Source organism: Lithobates pipiens, unplaced genomic scaffold (assembly GCF_037356315.1).
Source record: "Lithobates pipiens isolate NorthernLeopardFrog02 unplaced genomic scaffold, aLitPip1_a1.2 Scaffold_3, whole genome shotgun sequence".
NCBI classification, from domain to species: domain Eukaryota; kingdom Metazoa; phylum Chordata; class Amphibia; order Anura; family Ranidae; genus Lithobates; species Lithobates pipiens.
Genome location: NW_027507790.1, coordinates 121,629,442 through 121,645,630, shown reverse-complemented (window position 1 = coordinate 121,645,630; position 16,189 = coordinate 121,629,442). Strand labels below are relative to the sequence as shown.

The following is a 16,189-nucleotide window of genomic DNA, read 5'->3' as shown; positions in this document are numbered from 1 at the left end:
ACAAATCACTAAATTCTCCTACAAGCCTTAATATGTTAATTTCAATCTTTTTGAATCTACATCTTTCACCTGGTGATCCTCATTTAGGCACTTCCAACTGTGTTCTTACATTGGGGTTAATTTACTAAAGGCAAATCCACTTTGCACTACAAGTGCACTTGGAAGTGCAGTCACTGTAGATCTGAGAGGGACATGCAAGGGAAATAAAAAACAGCATTTTGCTTGTACATGATTGAATAATAAAATCAGAAGAGCTACCACTCATTTAAGATCTTCCCCTCAGATCTACAGCGACTGCACTTCCAAGTGCACTTGTAGTGCGAAGTGGATTTGCTTTAGTAAATAAACCCCATTGTCACTCTGTCACATACACCCCTGCTTAAGACTAAAAACAGGCTGCCAGCAGGAATGGTCCACTATTACCAGTATCAGAATTCCTGTCCGTATCGCTGTGCAGCTGATGCATGTATAGAAGCAATTATGGTAAGAAATGCAGCTGTTGCCCATGGTGCTCAATTATATTTTTTTCTTACTATTTTATTTTTGATCACATTTTTATAATATAAATAGTCCATTACTCTTAACCGTAAATTCAATGGAAAGCGGTTGATAAAAAAATTACGTGTTGATCCTGTCAAAAATGTTGTAAGCCAACAAACTTCCCATGCTATCCCAATGTGCTGAACATTACCCAATTCATTGTTCTCTGAGGACTACAGGACAACAGAAAAGGGGAGGGGTTCCACAGTCCTATCTTGTTGTGGTTGTCCTAATACAGAAGTGAGAGTGTTGACAATGCAGAAAATAAGTGCGTTTCTGGCAGGATCACCAGGCAGAAATATGATTTTTTTGGGGACTGTAATATTGCCTCTTGATTTTGGGGTTTATTTAAATTTTAGAGAATATATTATACTATTCCTTTTGGAGTAGAATGCCTGTAGTTTAAATAAAGAACATTTTGATAAATAATCTTATATATATATATATATATATATATATATACACACATACACTACCCCCGTATTGCTCTATTTGCTTTTACCTCAATGTAAATCTTGCATTAAAGGTAAAAAAAAAAAATTATATTTCTGTCCCCCACCCTTGTGTGCGAGTGGATTAGAGAGGGAAGAATAGATCCAGCACTGTGCACAGTTGCATCTATTCTCCCCCCTCTTCCTCTTCACACTTCACTTGAACAGGAGCCACTGGCTCTTACTGCTGTTCATCAAATGCAGTGAGGAAGTAGGGGGGCGGGGCTAAGTCCCGCTGTGTAAGTCTATGGAGTGCAGCTCCCTCTGCTGGGGGACCAGAGAAGAGGAGGATCTAGGCTGCTCTGTGCAATACAACTGCACAGACCAGGTAAGTATAACAAGTTTGCCATTTTAAATAAAAAAAATAAAAATTGGAATTTAGTAACACTTTAATGTTTAAAAACAAGCATTTATTAAACATTGCATTCAGTTTTATGTTTATGGTAATCTACAATTTCTACTTTTAATTAGGTTTTGTTAGTACATGTCTATCTATACAAATACATACTTTGCAATAAAGACAAAGGCACAACTAATGAAGTAATTATAATAAAAAAATATGCTTAAAATAAAATAAACATATTAAAGGAAGAAAAAAATAAAAAAATTGTATGCATGAATGTCCTGGGGTGAATTCAGTAGTGAAAAAGATGTACCACTTCTTAAGAACTGCCAGCTATGTTTTCAAAGGGTTTTTCAATGTAAAAACGTGTTGGCTTTTAAAAGGGTAGCCAGAGAAAAAAAAAAAAAAAAAAGTGTTAATTAGAAATCCTGGACCCATTTTTAATACATGATTGATCAAAGGTATTTTCTTTCTATAAAAGCCAAAATCGTAGAATGTTTTGTTTGAGTTAACATTCAACCCAATTACTACTTGGTCATTAAAATTAAGCAACAATAATGCAAACAATTTAACGTACATAGCTTCTAGTAAAAATGACATAAGAAAACTTTAATTTTTTCACTGCTATTTATGGAAAAATTATCCATAAAAAAACCTGACATACCAAAAACATGAAAAAAATAAAAGATATGACTATGCAATTATGTAAATCAGTATTAAATACATGATGCCAATACACATTAAAAAGGTAAGATGCTTTCACATTAAAACATTCTTATAGTTAGCAAGTTCTAGGTAAAAGAGTAAATTAACCTAAAATGCAAGTTGAAGGGGTTTATTTGACTCCTTTAACATTCACAAATGTACTTTTAAAACTCTGCTATCTTTCATCACATGCACTTTAACACCTCTTAACCACTTGACCTCTGGAAGATTTACGTATTCTAGACCAGGCCACTTTGTGTGATACGGCACTGTCAATTTAACTGAAAATTGCACGGTCATGCAACGCTGTAACAAATAAAAATTATATTTTTTCCTCACAAATAGAGCTCTCTTTTGATAAGCACTGTGTTTTTTTTCTTGTGCTATAAACAATTTTTATTTTTATTTTCAAAAACACTATTTTACTTTCAGCCATAAAATATATCCCCAAAAAAAAAAAAAAATTCATAAATTTAGACTAATGTGTATTCTGCTACATGTTTTTGGTAAAAAAAAAAAAAAAAAAAACACACCAATAAGTGTATATTGATTGGCTTACGCAATGTTATAACGTCTACAAACTATAATATATATTTATGGAATTTTTATATTTTGTATACTAGTAATACTGTGGTGAATAATTGGACACTTGACACTTTGTGGGAACCAGTAACATCAATACAACGATCAGTGCTAAGAATATGCATGGTCACTGTACTAATGACATGGATGGGAAGGGTTAAACGTCTAGGACAATCAATAGTTTAACTGTGTGCCTAGGCAGTATTTCTGATTATATGTGGTGCTTTTACTAGGGGTAGAGATGGATTTTTCCCCCTTTGCTTTGCAGTGACATAAAATCCATCCCTCCCCCGTCAGAACAAAAATCTGCCTGGTTTACATAGGCAGATCTCTGCTCTGTGTGTTTTATTGATGATTGGTACCTAGAGATTTGCTTCTGCTGCTATTAATAACAGCAGAAGCGCATAGTAGGTCATTATGTGTCACTTACCTGACACAGGAGCCAGAGATGTCACCGCTGTCCCCTGTAGTCCAGAGCATCCATCTTCTGGGCAGTGATGACATCACTCCCACGCATGGGAGCCACCACTAACGGCATATCACCATTAGCAGCGGCATGCTGCTAACGGTGATAGTGCGCCACTGTCTATGGCGCATGCGCCGTAGACAGCAGTGACTGTCTTTTAGTAAATATCTCCTAAACCGTGTAGGTTTTGGAGATATTTCTTGGACCTACAGGCAAGCCTTAATCTAGGCTTACCTGTAGGTCAAAGCGGTTTGTAAGGGTTTACAACCACTTTAAGCTCTAAAAAAGGTTCTATAAAGTGTTATCACAGAAGCTCCAAAATTACTTTTATTTGCAAATAACTGGCCCATGGCAAGGCAGGGCTTTTTTTTCTCTTTTAAATACAAGCAGCCACCATTGCATTTTTTAAGCCTTTACTAAGATCAAGAAGGGGTTTTGGATACCATAGATTCATAAAAGGTCTTGGAATTCTTAAAACCGTACATTTGTGAATGTTATAAAAGACAACTTTAAGGCAACTTGTGTTTTAGGTTTCAAGGCAAATTCGAAAAGCAATAAAAAAAAATGAAAAACATTTACAACAAATAAAATCTTTAGCAGTACCCACCTAATATTTCTGTGTTAGGGTTATTTGTGTGTATAGTCGAGTCATCAATCTCCATTTTATCTATGGAAAGTTACAATGGAGCCAGAGCAGTCTACAAGTAATAACTCATAGACCCCATGAACATTTTACAACTACACATTTTTACAAGTAAATTAGTCTTTCATAAGAGGACTTTTTTCTGCTGTTGCAAAAAAAAAAAAAAAATTGAATTAACAAAAAAAAAAAAAAAACACAAAAGAAAAATCCTGCAGGGCTCCAAAGCATGAACTGGAATTTTACACTGGGCTATCACATGAAAAGTGGCTGGATTTGCTGTTGCACAAGGAAATTATGGTGGCCAGAACTTTCTAGTAGACAACCATTGTAGAAGAAAAAAAAAATAAAAATAAAAAAAAAAAGGAGCGCTAAACAACTTTTCAATAAAAATAGTTATGATGTTTAAAAAAAGCTGACCACTGAAACTAGGGTAGAAAACGTTGCCCCAAGCAAGATCTATTCTAGTTTCAGGTTTCATCTTTATAATGAAGACTAGATGATGCAGTCATATGTGCAGCTGTATTTTCCTTTATACCAGTTTTATTAAATCAACTCCATGTTACAGGTGAATGTGGCCAAACTCAATCAAGGTGGACTTAGAACAGTTTTGAAATGGGAAGGATAGGTGTCCAGCTATGCCAGTTTGCTTCAAAACAGAGGCATGTGCTCACAATTGGCTGACAAAGCGGTAATAGGATTATGCCAGCAACAACAACGCAGTAATTAAAATGCTGCACAAAAAAGAACCGGTGGTAGGTTTTTTCGATGCGGATATTGCTCATAGAGGGATGGGAAAACTGCAGTTTGCTTTTTTCACTTTGTGAAAGAATACATTTATCAAACATGTACCGCTGCTCTAGTTCTGTATAGGCATCAATATATGATAAGATATTTGACTGTTGAGCAAAATTTTAAGCTAACATTTCACAGGGGGATTAAGTGTGATCCAATATGCAGCTGTGGTAGACTTGTTTTTTTTATAAGCCTTAATTAGTGATGCATTAGTCATGTATGATGCCGATTGTTCACCCAAATCATGTACTGTATGGAGGCTCTGTTTTCAGCCATTGCTAACCTCGCTGAGCACTTTCTAAGCAGGACATGACATCTAAGGCATACAAATAAAGCTTTGCTCTGAGCTCTAATGTGAATGCTACTTGAAACACCAATTATGTAGACAGCAAAAGAAATAAAGTGCAGTGTCTGAATTCTTTAGGAGCAAAAAAAAGAAAAAAGAAAGGCCATAGCTGTTCTTACAAACGTGTTACAGCTCTGTCTTGCTGTCAGAAATATGTTCTATTGATCAGGGCCCAGCTATACGTCATTGCTGTGTCAGTATCTACCCTGCACATCACATACAGTATCTCCCGAAAGCGAGTACACCCCTCACGTTTTTGTAATTATATTTTTTCATGTGCCAACACTGAAGAAATGACACTTTACTACAATGTAAAGTAGTGAGTGTACAGCTTGTAGAACAGTGTAAATTTGTTGTCCCCTCAAAATAACATAACACACAGCCATTAATGTCTACACCACTGACAACAAAGTGAGTACACCCCTTAGGGAAAAAAATTTCCAAATTGGGCCCAAAGTGTCAATATTTTGTGTGGCCACCATTATTTTCCAGCATGGTCTTAACCCTCTTTGACATGTAGTTCACCAAAGCATCACTGGTTGCCACTGGAGTCCTCTTCCACTCCTCCATGACCACATCACGAAGCTGGAGGATGTTAGAGGCTTTGCGCTCCACCTTCCATTTGAGGATGCCCCACAGATGCTTAATAGGGTTTAGGTTTGGAGACATGCTTGGCCAGTCCATCACCTTTACCCTCAGCTTCTTTAGCAAGGCAGTGGTCATCTTGGAGGGGTGTTTGGGGTCGTTATGTTGGAATACTGCCCTGCGGCCCAGTCTCTGAAGGGAGGAGATCATGCTCGGCTTCAGTATGTCACAGTACATGTTGGCATTCATGGTTCCCTCAATGAAATATAGCTCCCCAGTGCCGGCAGCACTCACGCAGCCCCAGACCATGACACTCCCACCACCATGCTTGACTGTAAGACACACTTGTCTTTGTACTCCTTATCTGGTTGCCACCACACATACCATCTGAACCAAATAACTATCTTGATCTCAGACTGTCTTCAGCAAACTGTTTGCAGGCTTTCTTGTGCATAATCTTTAGAAAAGGCTTCCTTCTGGGACGACAGACATGCAGACCAATTTGATGCAGTGTGCAGCGTATGGTCTGACCACTGGCAGGCCGATTCCCCACCCCTTCAACCTCTGCAGAAATGCTGGCAGCAATCATGTGTATTTTCCAAAGACGACCTCTGGATATGACCTCTAGCATGTGTACTCAACTTCTTTGGTTGACCATGGCGAGGCCTGTTCTGAGTGGAACCTGTCCCGTTAAACCACTGTATAGTCTTGGCCACTGTACTGCAGCTCAGTTTCAGGGTCTTGGCAATCTTTTAGGCTAGGCCATCTTTATATAGAGCAAAAATTCTTTTTTTCAGATTCTCAGAGAGAATCTTTGCCATGAGGTGCCATGTTGAACTTCCAGTGGCCAGTAAGAGTGAGTGAGAGTGATAATACCAACTTTATAACACCTGCTCCCCATTCACACATGTGACTCATTAGCATTACAAGGTCTCATGACCAAGGGGAGGGAAAACGGCTAATTGGACCCAATTTGGCCATTTTTAGTTAGGGGTGTTCTCACTTTTGTTGCCAGTGGTTTAGACATTAATGGCTGTGTGTTGAGTTATTTTGAGGGGACAGCAAATTTACACTGTTATACAAGTTGTACACTCACTACTTTACATTGTAGCAAAGTGTAATTTCTTCAATGTTGTCACATGTATATGGGGTGAAGAGATGCTTGGTGTGAAACTGCATGAACTTGGCTTCATATATTAGAGGAGACATACAAACGTGCTTTATTATGATGGGTGATTTGTTATGCGACAAATGCAGATGAAGCACTCAATGCAAAATTTCAGCAGTAAGTTATTCTAGAAATGCAACTAAACCTTGTTTCTCTTCTATGATAGCATCCAGGCATTCATTGTGTATTTGGAATACATTGAACAGAACTCAATTTTCTAACAAAACACATTAATACAGAGTATAGTATCAAATGCTATTGTACACCCAGACCCGGCATTGTGCACTGCGACACTCCTTGGAGCCTTCCTGGCAAAGAGTTAGGGAATGCCCAGCTGCACCATGAACACAGTGCAATACAGAATATGAAGACTTTGCTCAGCACATACTGTATGTGTATTCAACTGTTTGGTTTAACGCGCTTCTTCCACAACTGTATACTCATCCATATTTGTTCAGATTTAGTTAATTGCATATGAATTAAGGTGGACTCAGATATAGCATGTACAATCAATATTTTATTGACCAGGCCCACCTTATAAAACACCACCTAATATAAATAAAGAAATGGCAAGCCATATTAAGAATATATTTCCTTTTTCTTGTTTTAGCTAAAGTTAATGTATAGCCAACATTTTTCTTTTCGTTTTGGATAGAGTAGAGAAGAATTAAAATCCCAGTAAGTGGTAAAGGTTAATCTTCCAATGGAGACAATTGTTCTGGTGACAACTGTTTAAGAGGAGAGTTCCCCGCACATTGCTGTAATTCTTTTCACTTCTTGTTGTGTCTCAAGTACAGGAAGTAAAGAGAAATCTCCCCAATGTTAAATAGCTTAATAAAAAACAAACAAAAAATAAACACACACACCTGGCAGACATTTTAAACTAATTTGGCTATACATACACTTTAGGCTTTATGGTGATTAGTCATCACAGAACCTAGGGCTTCTCTCCTACATAGACCGGTCAGCAGACTTGCTTAAACTTCCCTAAGGCCTGATTCACACCTATGCATTTTTAATGCTTTTTGCAGATTTGCACTACAGTCCATTTAATAGGGTTTCCTCTGGAACACGCTCTGTACTGCAAATCTGCAAAATGCAAAAAGGACTAAAATTGCATAGGTGTGACTAAGGCCTAAGGCTTTATCAAACTACAGCACCTTACAGCAATAGAACAAACTATATGTGAACGTTGTGGTGTATATTACAATGTATTGTTAATTAGACCCAACACTCATATAGAGTGCATTATAGTGTTCCACAACCTGGGCTTTTTTTTCAGCAGGAACTAGAGGGAACTCTGTTCTGCCACCTCTGGCTCAGGTCTTCTGCTCCCTGCTCACCACTCAAACTTGGTAAGACTTAAGTCCAGCTTCTGCGTTTACAAGTGATGGCTTATCTCCCAGTAGCTCCCACAGGTCAGATCTCCTGTGCAGATCCCACCAAGTGATGGACAAGGACAAGGGAGATACAGAACAGGTGCCCAGGGTTCAGTGCAGTCATGGGCACGAGAGGGTGCATGGTAGGCTGCACCCTCTGTGGTCTTTTTCCCTGGTGACCAGTTGTTGATGCTCCTACTGCATGATCTCCCTTGCAAGTGACTATAGTATGCTGGGGGGTACTACAGCCAGATAGGGGTTTCAGCTTAATATTGCAAAAAGGTAAAACATGTGACAGATGGTGAAGCTTTTAAGGAGGGGAGAGAAGATTAGGGCACTGGAGGGAGGGTGTTGTATGCAAAGAAAAGAGCTATTTGATGCCATTTGGCAGGTATGTGTGTGGCAGACATGGTTCAGTTCCTGCACCTATTCTCTGAGAAAAAAAAAACCTGACCACAACACAGAGGTAGATATGCCAGGTGTTGCAGTGCACTGCATTGCAACAACTAGACCAGGCTATATTTTCAAAGGTTGATGTGTGGTGGCCACCCATTCAAATTGACATCCCATTAAAAATGAATTAGCAAACAAGCCGAGTGTGACATGGCACCTTTTAAAAAGAATGGGCAGCCTAATGTACTATATCTCAGTGCATCAAAATGACAGCAGTTACATATCTGGGTTTTACAACACACATGTTGTGAATGAGTAATTGTATTTTGGGTCTTTCAAAATTGCAACAACCTAACGTATGTTGGTATTTTAAACAAAAATGAGCTTGCCAAATCACTATAGAATGGCAACAATAAAAATTAAGGCTATACATGTTACAAATTTTTGGTCATATAAAAAAAAAAAAAAAAAAATGGACCGCATATAAAAATAAATCTTCCACTCCCTGTTGGCAGTAAAAATATCTGGAATGAGAAAACACTGGCAGCAGATGTCCATAAATCATGCAATGCACATAGGAGTGAAACCCTACTACTTCAGAGAGTTCATTGCTAAACCAAAGCAGCTTACTGTAAAATTTCACTATGGTATGTTAATGGTCTGAGGTTAAGCAGATATAAACTAGAGAGTTACCTAGAGTTTTCAATACCGAGTGTTAAATGTAGGCTCTTAATAAAAAGCCACTAAGCATATACCTTGGTAATTTACTGAAAGCCAAGACATCCAGCCAAAAATGTGCTGAGTTGACTATTGCCAGTGACCACTCTATGTGCCCCCCCACAGGCCTGCTCTGCAGATGACAGCTCAGCTCTAGAGCATTGGACACACACACAGCATTGTGGTGTGATATTTCATGTGGGGACAGGAGAACTGCTATAGTAATATTAGGATTCCAAGTCAGAGTGTATCATTTTCCTGATGTGCATACTGAATAACCCAACAGTTCAGCAAAAGAATGTAGAAAAGAGGTCAACTCTCTCTTAGAAGCATTAATCATTAACAACAGGGGACATCTACTTGGCGCTAACACAATGTTCTTATTGCATACAGCCAAACTTCTCTAACACTATAGATTGCTAGTTTAGTACAAAAAAAAAAAAAAAATGAAGAATTTATTGTGAAAGTTGCTCCTACACAAATGTGTAATAATTATAAAACTGTTGATTAGAATATTTTTAATTTACCAGAAGGGGGTTGGACTACATCATAATGGCCCACTGCATATATAGCTTATCCATCTCAAAATTAGTCTGTAATAAGGCCACATTCCCGTGCGATTACTGACGATTCCCATGGGGCCCATTCTGCCAGCCCAGTCATTTGAATAGGCTGCAAAATTTACTGGAACACAGAAAAGGTAGTGCAAGCACTAATTTTTTTAAAACACCCTATACCAAACTGCATAGCACTGCAGTAACATGCAATGTGGTGGCCCCAAATGTGCCATGTTTGCGAGATGCATTTGTGGTGCCACTAACATTTCACTGGCACTCACATTTGTCTTGCAAGGGCAGCATGTTCACCTGCAGTGGAGGAAACACACACAAATGCACCTTGGTGCCCATTTTGATGTGAACCGGCCTTCAAAGTGGAACTGTGACTTTGAAAGCATCTATCTTGTGAGTCTATCATCTGTTAATGGCTATTTGTAATCAACAATTTACACTGGTCATTAAAGATGAATCCTATGCATTAACCCTCACCACCCTTTGCCCCTTAGCTAACAGTTGGCCATAGTCACGTGATGTGCCAGGTCCCAAGTCTACTCTTCATCAAAGAGGAGAGAGGTCCTTAAGTGTCAGTGTTGCTGCCTTAGGGACATGCTAACTCTCGTTTATGTCCAGTGATCGGGTACTGTCAGGCTCTAGAAGAATGCACAATGTGATCACCACAAAGACATCTGGTTGTCGTGGGCACAGACTGTGTCCCATGGACGTCAAAGTTAGGCAAGTAATGTAAATAAAACCACAAAAAAAAAAAACCACACACACACACACACACACACTACTGAAAGTTCTCTTTTAAGCCGATAAATGAATGGGAGGGGGCTGGAAGGAAAGGTTTGGAGAATATTTGCCTAGAGAAGGACTTTAAAAAGAACACTTTAGTAATGGGCCATCAGTAATCTTCACTCCAAATTGATATAATAGTGCATCAATAATAGTGAATACAATAATAGTGCTGTCAGAATCACATGAACGAAAAACTAAAAGCTTTAACTGTTTTAACCTCCTCCCTCCGTTTTTGAGCATTAACATTGTACCATTAAAAACGGAAAGGAAGCAGTCACTGCACACCGCCAATCATAGGCAGAGAGGCATTTCCTGACTGGCAGCTGCACATACACACGCTGCATATGATTGGTGGTGTGCAGTGCCAGCTTCCTAGCGGGTTCAAACCAAACACGCCCAAGCCCATTATTACTTAGGACCTCAAGTTTATACCGATATTCTGGACTCCATTAAAGAAATTTTCCTTAATTTCCTGTCCCACTGACATTTCACCAGAGTGGAACTTTGCAACAGTTACTGTACATAGACAGATTGAAATGCATTTCTTTGGTAGGATAGCAGAAGGCTACAATCCTTGTCAGATTTTTATTGCAGTCTGTCACTGTTGCAGATTTTTCCCTCAATTCATGTCTGGTGAAACAGGTCTTGAAGTGAGGTTAAATCTCACCAACAGAACCCTTGATAGTATTCAAAACCCAAGAGGCCGATTTGTCCAGAATAGCAAAGAATAGTAAATCAGAGCCTTGGCATTATTAAAGTGGTTGTATGCTTCTGGAATAAAAAAAAATAAAAAAAAGAAGAACGAAGCATACGCTCCTATACGGCGTACTTGCCTCCATCCAAAGCACTGAGCGCGATTGCTCCCCTCCCATTCCTCTATCGCAAGGTACTGAATTAGAATTCATGGAGGTCCGGTCTAACATTTTTTTCTCTAGAGGTTCAGATCGAAATGTTTGCTCGATGAGACAGTTTCCTTCACAATCAAAGCCCCTTTGCAATAGTGTCTTCAGTCCTCTTTCAAATCACAGACCCCCCTCCCTTTCACATCAGAGTCCCCTCTCAGCACATCACAGTCCCCCCCCCCATATCCCTACTCCCCTCTCTCACATCAAGACCCTCCATATCACAGCTCCTCTTCTCACATCACAGACCCCCCCCCCTCCCATATCAATGCTCCCACAAAGACAGTGCTGCCTCACAATCACAGCTCTTACCCCTTCACTGCCCTACCCTAACACAGCATGGCAGAGGGCAGAAATACAGAAGAGGAATCCAACCTGCTGTACTATGTATGTGCCTGCCTTTTAAACTCACAGCGGGGAAAAGGGTGAAAGAAGGTCTGCACTTTTATAACAAGTGAAAGGTTGGGCATCTCCTGCAATGTCTACCGCCCTCTTCCCCGCTGTGAGTTTAACAGCCATGATGGTGGCAGGCAGGCAATTTCATATACCACAAGAGGAATCCAGCCTATGGCCTTTTGCCACGCTATAAATTAGGGGCAATGGCAGGAGAGATGTCTGCTAAAACTGCTAAGTGGTGTGGTCACAGTAAAGACAGGACTGTCACTCGGTCCATGTTCAGACCGCCATTTAGGGATACCTGCTCTATCTGCATGAGTGACCTCTGACAGTCCATGCCCACATCCGACAATCTTGCAAGGCGCTTCCCTCCCTCCAGGTGATTGACAGCCAAAGCTGTGCACGATTTCTTATGAGATTGTGTAGAGGGGTAGGTGTCCATTCCCTCCACTCAGGTGTCAGATTAGTCAGCACTCTACTCTATGTTGTGCAGTGTGTGACATCACATTCCTGTCCCCTGCCTCCTGAAGCTTGGAAATGCTGTGTAAACTGTGCACTTTGAACAGCTGTAGAGGATAGGGGACTGCAGAGAAACAAGTACAACTTATGTAACATTTGTTCCATCTTTGTGTATCGCCTGAGGCTAAATCGCATCACTGGGTATAAGTAAGCATTTACAACCACTTAAACATTTTATTTTAGCAAAGTAGTGAGCAAGTATTTTTTTCAGATGTGGCTGGGTAAAATAACGAGGCATCAAAAGGATCAAGTTCAGTCAACAAAGAAAGGGGTAGCAACTCTGCAAGAAGCCTCATTCATTTTGAGATGAGATCCCCCTAGAAGAACCTGTCTAATGCTAAAGGGTAACAGACTGGTATCAGCACAGTATATCAGATCCTTGCTACAGAGGTACCTGCCTATACTTTAGCCTGATATAGTATGGCAGTGGGTATAAATTTCACTTTAAAAAAGGTTAGGAGACCAGAAAAAAAAAAAAAAAAGAAAAGCAGAAAATCGATACTGGAAATTTGTATTTGTCTGATAGCGGCAAAACTGCCCAGTCTGCCGTGAAAAGAAAACCCAAGAAACCATTTAATAATTTCTTTAGTAATTGCAATAGTTGGACCAGAAAAAAAAAACACATTACTTTTACTTGCTGGCTTTTGCGAAGCAGGTATATATGAAAGGCTGCATTAACAGTTTGAAATCTTAACAGAATGCAGTAGTAGGCACATATAACTTATTATATGAGCTTACTATGGAGTTATATCCCAAGTGTCATTTAAGGCAGACCTCTGGGGAAAAAAAAAGTTCCATGTCCTTGTTGCTGATCTCCTAGCTTCACCAACTATGCCTCCCATGTTCTTCTGAGCTCTTTAGGTTTCTCTGCAATAGCTTGCTGATCTTGCACAAAAAAACATTACTGCCCAGTGATATCCTGTTTGTAAGATCGCTGGTTGCTATTCCTCCTGTACTCCCAGCCAGCGGTTTTGTCCCTTCTTCCTGTTCTCTAAAGCAAGCAGGGATTTCTATTTCCTCCCTGCTTGCTGTAGTGGCAAAAGGAGTCTTACAGCCCCACGTCTGCACCACCCATGAAGATAGTTTCTGCTCTGCTCTCTTCCAGCACTGCTCTCAATCTCAGTGTGCTGTCATTTACAATGCCGTTCCGGAAGGTGGGGGTCGAATGGCGATCGGTGTCTCAAATACAAGACAAGACCTGTCACAGCCCAAGATCTCTGCTCTGTCATCTGGCTGATGTTTGGCAATGATCCCCTGCTCTGCACTTATGGCTACAGATGGGACCGCACCGATATTGAAGCTTATTGAGATTGCCATACATTATAGGGTTCCACCATTATTGTTTTATCGATTAGTAAATTAGCACTGCACTTTTTGTTCTCATGTCAACATTTACTTGTGCCACATACTAATGTAAAGCGGAATGTCCGGGCTCTGTGTTGCGGCTAGGGATGTGCTCACATACGCCAAACAAGTACTGATTGCTGTTAGAAAGATCTCAAATGTACAGCAGGAGGAAAATTTCTAATACTGAATTACAGCAGAGTACAGTGTGTAAAATATATATTTGTGGGCATGTGTCTACAATTCGGTAATGATTACATTACTGCTGTTGTGGCTGGAGGGGGAGAGCACAAACATGCTTTGCATTTATAAAAGTCTGTAACCTACCTATCCTGCTGTGTGTTACTGAGCAGTGTGGCTGGCTGCAGAATGAGGGGCGTGATTTATGTTAAAGTGGGCATGTTCACATTTAACATGTACAGGCCTAGTTTACCCTCTCACGTTCGTTCCAATTTTTGAAGCACGATGGGAAGTGTAGTTTGATTATAGTGTAAAGAGAGGATAGGCTGTAACCACTGTTCTAACAGCTCCTTTTTGGCAGAATACATGATGCATTTTTTTGAATCTTGGCTTCCTGAAAATTCAATTAGGCTTTTCTCTTCAATAGTAAGGAATTTCACAAATTTAATAACCGTTTAGTGTGGAGGTGCACTAATGCAGGATTTTTTGCAGATCCCAGAGTTCTGCTTCAACAATTAAGCCATAAACAACCATGCATGACAGATGATAGCAATAGCAGCAGAGGTTTGTAATTAAAGATCTTTTTCAGTCTCAAACTTCTAAATCTACTAAGTATTTTTAGCCAAGTTTAACGCAAGTATTTACCGGTTGATCCAGCAAGTGCTGTTACGCCATCCTTTCCTGTGTAGAATCTTGCGTGATAACTGCCAAATTTTCAGCAGTGTTGTCAGACCTCTAATCTGCATCTCCATCTATCCCCCTCTTCCACAGCTGTACTACATAACCACATTCCTGACCACAGGGACGTTGTCAGCCAGGAGATGTGCCGACAATGCTTAAAGGCCCCATCTTACCGCACCACTCTTCTAGCTGTATTTTAGCACCTGGGAGCATCAGTGGAGACTTGTGGAGACTCCGCTGTCAGAAGACATTGGTTATAAGCACAAGAGAATCTGGCAGACTGATTGTACTCAAGTTGAGCACTCAACTTGGGACATTCAGCCTGCCTATTAATGGTTTGAATCTTGGCCGGTCTAACAGGATGGTTTTGTGTATGCATTGGTGAAGATTTTTTTTTATAATATATTAATATATATATATATATATATATATATATATATATATATATATATATATATATATATTTTTTTTTTTTTTTCCAAGTATATGTATTTCTTAACTCAAGAAAAAGTACTTTCCACTACTCTCTTCCAAATATCAATTTTTTACTACTGTGCTCAAACTTCCTGTTATAGGATGACTATGTTCGTTCTCCACTGTATGTAGGAACACAGCCACCATTTCTTGCTTGCTTTAGAGATGGACTATGGGCTGGATTTGTCGCGTGCATAGAGTGTACCTAGAGCAGTGCAGATGTCTGCAAACAGTAACAGAGTAACTAGTGGATGTATATGGAATATTTTTGGAGGCAATATTCCTCTTCTTCATACAAAGGAAACAACGATTGGTGTGCATGCATAAAAAGTGGGCCCATAATTCATCAAAATGGATGATAGATTTGCAAAAGAATGTCCAGCAATGGCAAGATCAGCTATCCTATTGACTATTCAGAAGGACATAGTGCTGCATGTTGGCAATTGTCATTTGTGTCAAACAATATCCTCAGAAGTACAGAGGCACGTTCCCTATGGAAATGGTCTCTTTATACCACTGCTGAGAATACTTAAACTATACCATTAAGCCAGTAAAAAACACTTATCTACTGTTTCTGCTCAGGCATAGTTAATTTTTTTTTTTCAGGTAATATATCTGCTTAAATATCAACTTTTACACAGTGATAATTATATAGTCTAAATTATGTTTAAAATAGAAATTGCATCTAGAACATTTCCATTACAAAGGACAAATTAAAAATTAAAATATTAGTTTCTAGTGCACAAAAGGGAACAGGATTTTTCTTCACATTTGCCATAGGAACGGCGCTCATGTTGGCACACGGCTTCCTATCAAGATTCCACAATCCAAACACTATTTCATTTTTCAGAATGAGCCTATTAGTACCGTTCACTCAACAGCTCAAGACTTACTGCTTCAACCTGCTTTCCTAATGACTGGGCACAGAATGCTAAAACACAAGACCAATTGGAATCAATTGAAAAAGAATTTAAGAAGCTGTCCGTCCTTCAGTGCTTAGACAGTAATGTAGAACAGATGGCACTGTATAAAACCTAAACATTGGCAAATGGACGTGGAATGCTATAAATTAAAGACAAAATTTTTCATGAAGCTACTAATTAGTTGCAAACTTCCAATAATGGAATGTGTTACAGCCAGTAAGTTGTGCATGCAGTGGGTGTTAAAGCTATTTTGAGCTTTTCATCT

General features: G+C 39.4%; 1 protein-coding gene across 7 annotated transcripts in view; it reads right to left on the bottom strand.

The window, feature by feature from the left end:
* SEMA6A (semaphorin 6A) overlaps positions 1-16,189 on the bottom strand; it is a 261,428-nt gene that overhangs the window by 41,174 nt on the left and 204,065 nt on the right. The gene's annotated exons all lie outside the window — the stretch shown is intronic.